Here is a 7,554-nt window from a genome sequence, read left to right on the forward strand (position 1 = left end):
TCTAGGAATATTGAAGATGACTAAAGCCACGCTTTTGCTTATTTTTTTAGTGTTTTGAAACATGAATTGCCTTCCCGTTCCCTACCTTTCATTCTTGATTTATACTTTGCAGGTTTCCTCTGAGGCACCCTTCTGCTCAGCAGGGCTCTCTCGGATTTGCTTTTCCTGGAGCCCCATTGTTACTGGCTCAGATGCCACTGGCTGCTCTAGGCCTGGGATGCTGCTGTTGATCAGTTCTGTATCTTAGGTGAAAGTCTTTGACTACCACTCTCCTGGCTCTTGTTTTCCCGGAGACATTAACGTGTGTTTCTGTTGCCTTAACACCAGCATTGGTAGAGGCAGTCATCATTTGTCTGCAGTCGGTATATTTTTATTGATGACATTCTGCCTGTGACTTTACAAACATGCTTTGGGGTCAAAGTTTGTCAAGATTTCTAAATGGGGGAAAATAAAGGACAGATGTAGCTAGTTTCAGGTGTATACTATAGAAATTCTATTTAATTCCTCTGCCTAGGAGTGCCATCCAGACATTTCAGTTCTGCGGGGTAAAGGGTTTTATACAGAAAGACATATGTTTATGGCTAAAGGAGGAGAGACAGAGAAGAGTGAGCTCATACCCATCATGCTTCCTTTTCTTCCTCAGGGGAGTCTTCCCATAAGAGCCCAGGGTTTCAGTGATGGATAGATTCAAAGTGGGCTCCAGACTGGTTACAAGTCTAATTCTCCTTGCTTAAATCTGGGAAGAGATTATAACTGCACTTCCACAAAACAACAACAACAATAAGTAAATGCTCTGGAAGTGATAACTTGTTCCCATGTCTGGCCTTAAGAAACACTGGCAGCTCCCATGCCCATTTTATGAATTACCTGATGTGGAACTCAGCTGCCATGCTCAGAAAAAATGAAACATATTCTCTGAAGGCCCTGGTAGAAAGAAACTGTGGCATGTAACAGATTCAGCTGAACCTCCAGCTGACAGCCAGCACTGGTCTGCCTGCTTTAAAAGTGTGCCAATATTTTTTAAAAAGAAAACATCAACACCATCAACACCATCAACAAAACATCTTCCAGCTCTAGACAATCTGTAGCAACAGGACCAGCAATGAGTTCTATATACCAATGCCCATACAATTGATGATAATGATATCATGGGGTTTTATTTGTTTTTAACTTTTTGGTTTTGGGGACTCAGTACTCCTGCCTGGCTCTGAATTCGGATGTTATTACTCCTGGCAGTACTCAGGGGATCATATGTGGTGCCAGGGATTGAATCCAGGTTAGCCAGGTGCAAGGCAAGCAGCCTACCCTCTGTACTATCACTGTAGCTCTGAGGTTTTAAACTGTGATATTTGAGGTAGGTTCTTACGCATTACAACAGTTTCCTATTGAAGACATGGACACATCAGCCAGGTTTGCTGTTGACAAAATGTTCTGCACTTGGGCTAAGGGAGTTATTCCTTCCAGCTTCTTCCACTGTATTTTCCTTTCAGTGTTCTTCCAAAGTAGGTGATTGCATAGTAGTTAGCAGAAAGCATCTTTATTAAAGCAATTTACACTGTCCTAAATAACAAGTGTGCATTTCAGTGTCTCAAAATGCTTTCACTGGCAAAATTTCAGCAAACATAACAATAAATTGAAATATAAGTTGAAATAAAATGAATTGACTAGATGTCAGAGGATATTCTCAGAGAGTTTAGAGAACACAGAATACATATGTTGGAGTTGGGTAGCTGAAAAACAAAGGTTTTTATCTTGATTCTGTCAGTGAATAAGAAAGGGTGCAAAGAATTTACATTGTGTTGGGTTTGTCAGACTATATGTTCATTTACATTGGGAGTGAAGACTATCACATGTTTGTGACTTTTGAGATAGCTATAATTTATGCCAGTTCAGGTACTTATTAAATCTATTTGTATAAAATAATTAGCATTGCTATTCAAGATTTATCTTTATTTGGATGCCTTAAAGTATTATGCAATATTAGTATAAAATAGTATTGAACTTGAATATATTTCTTACCTCTTTATTGCACCATGTTGAATACAATAATCAATTTTAAAATAAAATTATTTTCTTAGATTCCTTTTTAAGTTTTATAACTTTATTAAGTTATCAATTTAGTTACAGACATTCAATATTACAACACCAATCCCACCACCGTTGCATCTTCCCACCACCACTATTTCCAACTTTCCCAACCAACCCTTAAGTCTGCCCCCATAGCTGGCCTTTAATAATTTATTTTGTATTGCTAGTTATAAATAATTTGCCAAAAGAATGGTCAAAAAATATTTCCTTAGAAGAAAGTTATTGAAGATTGCTGTATTTCACCCTGGATCCATGAAGCCCTTGCTAAGAGATTACTAAGATGTTGTTACAGGTCAAGCATTCTGTGTTTATATTTTGTTAATCAAGATTGGTTGCCTTCTACATTACATCCCATCCAATATGGTGTTCTACTCCTGGTGTATTAGTGCTATAGAGTATACTTACATTCCTTGAATAACCCCAAACTCATAGCATTTTATAATTTTTAATGTATTTTGTAGTTCATATTGATCAAATTTTTTTATGAACATGCATCTTTGGTTGTGGTCTTAGATTTGCTCCTATTATGCTTTTCTGGACAGCATCGTCATCAAATTAGATTATCCTCACATAAAAAAAAATTGAGGATGACTATATGCTTTGTCTAATATCTGGGATAAAAGTAATAGATAAAACTAAAGAATATTAGAGAAAAGGAAAAGTACTAAAATATTTTTCTAGACAATTTTAGACAATTGACATGAACTTGATTAAGGCACGTAGGAAACTTTTAGTAAAGAACAAATAAAAGTCTGTCTATAAATATAATTTGATAAATTGGGTTATATTAAAATTAAAATTCTATAAATTCTAAGTAAGAAAAAATTATCCAAGGTATTGAAAAATAGTACAGGAATAAGGCCCTCGCCTTGCATGCAGCCAACCAGGTTTGATTTTTGACACCACATCTGGTCGCCCAAGCATAGCCAGGAGTGATCCCTGAGCAGAAAAAAAGAGAAAGCTATGAGCAACACTTGTTTTCCAGGAAAGAAAGAAAGGTAGGGAAGAAGAGAGGGAGGAAGGAAAATCAATGAAGATAATAAGGTATATGACTTATCACATATACCTTATAAAGGACTTGCATCTTAAATATAGAATAAACCACAGTAAGTCAACAATTACAAAAAATGCAGTAAAATCAAACATGGCATACTGTGTTCATGAATAGCTGTGCTGCAAAAGAGGATGTCTGCATAGCCAATAAATATTTGAAGAAATATTAGATCTCATCAGTAATTACAGAAATGTTAATTAACAGCACAATTCAATACAACTAAAAGCTCACTATTGAATGTATCACGGTGAGCAAATTCCCAACACAGAACATTGCATAAAAAGTACCCAAGATTTTGTATTATTTTGTTTCATACATAGCTAAAAAAAGGAAAAACAATATCTTATACTGACTCTCTCATAAGTGTCTGGTAAAGATGAATAAAGAAGCAAGGATTTTTTTCTACTCCTTTAAGGAACAGACAATTGTGGTATTTTTCAAACAGGTCTAGTATACTCATAGAGGAATATAACTTCTAAGTCATTCTCTGAAGATAACTTATCCTCACAATACAAGTAAGAAAATTTCTCCCCCAAAGAATAGCCATTACATGAATAATAAAGTGAAGTCCTAAAGTATAACTATCAAAATTCAGAAGCACAAAGTTATAAAATACATTATCAGTTGGAATTTCTTACAAAGGTGCTTCAAAATTAGAGCTCTTTAAAATAATAGTGACAGTTGTTGAATAAAAATAGGCATTTCTAAATTTATGAAGAAACACCACATATATTCTGCTTAAAACTAAATTTATGCCAATTCCAACAAAAATTGTCTACAAGTTTTAACTGTACAGACTTAAGTTAATGTTCTTAGCATTTTAGAAAGGTCACAAAATCTTTGGGAAGGCCATTTCTAGAGGAAAAAGTAGAAAAGACAGGCATAGAATGTATTCAAATAGACCATGCAGAGTCAGAGTAATAGTATAATGGATAGGTTGATGGGATTGCACTGGGCTCACTGCGTTAGAACTCTGAAATCCCATTTGGTTTCCTGAGCCCACCAGGAGTGATCTCTGAGTAAGTGCCAGGAGTAAGACCTGAGCATCACTTGGTCTGACTACCCCAAATAAACAAACAAAAAGAACAAACAAACAATATATATCTATATGTATATGCAGCATTAAAAATAATGGAATATTCCCACAAATACAGATAGGCTACTGGATAAGAATAGAACATTAGATAGAAACAAAGTCCTGAGGAAAAAAATGATAAATTTTATGTACCAAATAACACCTGTCATCATGATGAAAAGATGTGAAGTTTGTTATCTAAATGAACAAATTAAATCTATTTCTTTTACTATATAGGAAATATTTAAATAAGACATATTTATAGGAAAATGGATATTCAAACTAATATTTATGTGAGGACAAAGAATAATAAAAGTTATGAAATAAAAATATGAAATAATTATATTTGACCTTTGAATTAGGGAGACTTTTGAAACTATAACGTAGAAGAAAAATAATGAGAAAAACTCATTAACACATAAAAATTAAACCCTTTTGTAAGACAGATTTTGTATAACAAATTGATTAGTCTGTTAAGACAATTGAGAAACATTTATATTCACCATAACACATGGTAATCTTTTAAATATATGCAGTTATAATAGTTCTGGTACACACTCAACAGAAAATTAGGCAAAGGATTTGAACAATATGTTCACATAACAGGAAATACAAGCTGCAGTTATTATAAGAAAAATGCAAATGAAAAAGAATGAGAGGATTAAACACTGAGCAGATTATTTAATGTAGTATTATCATCAGAATGTGTATGGGCATGTCTCTGTCATTTGTTACAGTGAATAGCTAAATATGCTTATTTAGCATGTGGCAGAGTTGAGCATTAGTTTTTAAAATCTCAATTACAAAACCCCTTTGACTTGGGAATACTACTTCTAGGAATTCCTTAGAAGTGTGCTGGCAATTTTTTGGAAAAGGTTATTTACTGAGTGCTATATTATTTACTGAGTGAAATGTGTGCCCAGTTATGTTTTTAAAAACTTTTGGAGTAAATGTGCTTAGAACCAGCTTTTGTGTTTGATTCTAGGAGATCCGGCATGCATACATGCTTTATTTTCTAGCTCCCTCAACAGGTTGCAGGACAGGAGACCCTGTCTAATTTATTGTGGTACCTGTAGCAAAATGTGTGTATGTTTATACTGTGGCATAGACAATACTACATGGTTAGTATAGTTTTGTATCTTTTTGATTTAGTAGTGAATGGGTTTGGAAAAAAAGGGGGGGGATGATTTTAGACCAGAAATTCTCCAGTAAGAGCACCCTGGGAATCTTGAAATACTTTGAAAGACAAATGGCCAGACCCCATCACTACAGTACAGCTGTCACGAGTCTGGGAAGGGTCCTGTAACTGGTATTTTTATAAGCGTATCAGATTTATCAGATGAGTTTAATTCTGTTGGCTCTAGGGGTCATGATTTGCAAAGAACAATGGGAATCATAATTACCCTGTCCTTCTTTCTCTGAACAATATTAAACAAAGCTTCATTCTAGGTGCAAACCCTGAACATGTAGATAATTCTGTATTTCCAGTGGAAATCGACATTAAAGTGTGGTTATAGTAATCACCTAGGAAGTGGAGGGCTGAGGATAGACCATGAGAAAATTTTTCAGGTGACAAAATCACACCAGAACCTATTAAATCTCACTGTGGATAGCCTGATAACAAATGACTTTGTTGTCTTCTGTCCAATTACTATAGATTTCTAAGACAATATTTTAAGTTAGGTAAATATCTCTGTAATACCCTACTACCCAATAAATGAAAGCTGCTGAAAAAAATAGCAAGTAAATTATCCAACATCTTCTCCATCTTCTGTGAAGGATATTAGCATTTATACAATTTTCCTATCATTTAGGTAAAATACAATGTGTGTATGTGTGATCCAACATACAATGTGTCTATGTGCGATGCTGTTGGATGACTAAATTTAACTTTAGCCTTTAGCCTAAATTTGGAAACATATGTTATCATATTACAAGGATCAGCTAAAGTTTCCAGCAGGGGGTTTAAAAAACCTCATTGTTAGACTGTTGACTGTGCCAAGTATTTATTATCGTTGAATATTTCCAAACAATAATACTGATATAATTGGCTTCCTGTAAGTTGGATGATTTTAGGAAATCTTGGCTTCTTCCACCTTAATTATAACACTCTTACTTTTCAATGGGTAAATACTTCCCTACATAAAGTGAGATGGACATTTTATACATTCTATAATTTGTGAATTATACTTCTAGTCTGTTTATGTTTTTCTTTCCTGGCTAGCTATATCTGAAATGAGTTTACATGGCTGAAACAAACTATGTTGAACCAGGAATGGAGTTAAAGTACAGTCAGTAGGCTGTTTGCCTTACACTTAGCCAGTCTGGGTTCAATTATCACCTACAAGTCCTAGGAATTTGCTAGGAGTGATCTTGGAATACAGAAACCAGAGTGGCTCTGATAATCACTGAATGTGCTCCGAGAAGAAAGAAAAGAAAAGAAAAATGTTAAACCAGTAAGAAAAACACATGTATGTTTATGCTTGATTTTTTTGGTCATAATAATGTGCAAGTTAGCTAAACACACTTTTTCAAATATCTTGAGTATTAGATTTTCTAAATCTTGTTTATTCACCTTTCATATTTCTTCACCTAGGAATTCAGCTTTTTATCTATATTATATATCTGTTCAAGATAGCGTTTCTTCAAAATTATCTTAGGAAATTTGTCAGCATGACCTTGATATCACAGATATCTCACTGTGATACTTAACGCTTTGGAGTCAGGGTCTTAAAGTTCCATACTCACTTTCATTGTTCTGTTCCTTGTTGTCTTTCTAGCCTAGTTCCAGACGAACAGTTGCTGGGGAGTTTGCCTCTAATCATTGCATCCTTACAGTCATCAGGTAATCATGACCCCATGCTTTCCATTTTTACTTCCTTAATTCTTGCCCATTTTAGCACACTAAACACAAAACTCCCTGAAGAATATATCATCATTCTTTTCTCACTTTCACTGTTACAAAGTTAGAGTATTTAATTTTGAAATATCTTCACAGTAAGATTAAAATCAAAATCAAAACTTTATAGTCTTTTAAGAAAATATGCACTGTAGCACTGTCTTCCCGTTGTTCATCGATTTGCTAAAGCGGGCACCAGCAACATCTCCAATGAAAGATAAATACCAAATGTATGATCTAAACCATGATAGTATTTCAACATAGAGTCACAGATGACCACTGGGAGCACAATGGCACTTCTGATCAATGAAGAGTAGATTTTGTGACCAGATGAGTTTTTATATAAAAATTCATTAAATTATTTTCATAGATACTCAAATTTTAAAATATTGGATATAATCATATGAACATAAACAAAACTTTAGGGAACTTTTTTTT

The sequence above is a fragment of the Sorex fumeus genome, unplaced genomic scaffold (assembly GCF_029834395.1).
Source record: "Sorex fumeus unplaced genomic scaffold, SorFum_2.1 ptg000028l, whole genome shotgun sequence".
NCBI lineage: Eukaryota > Metazoa > Chordata > Mammalia > Eulipotyphla > Soricidae > Sorex > Sorex fumeus.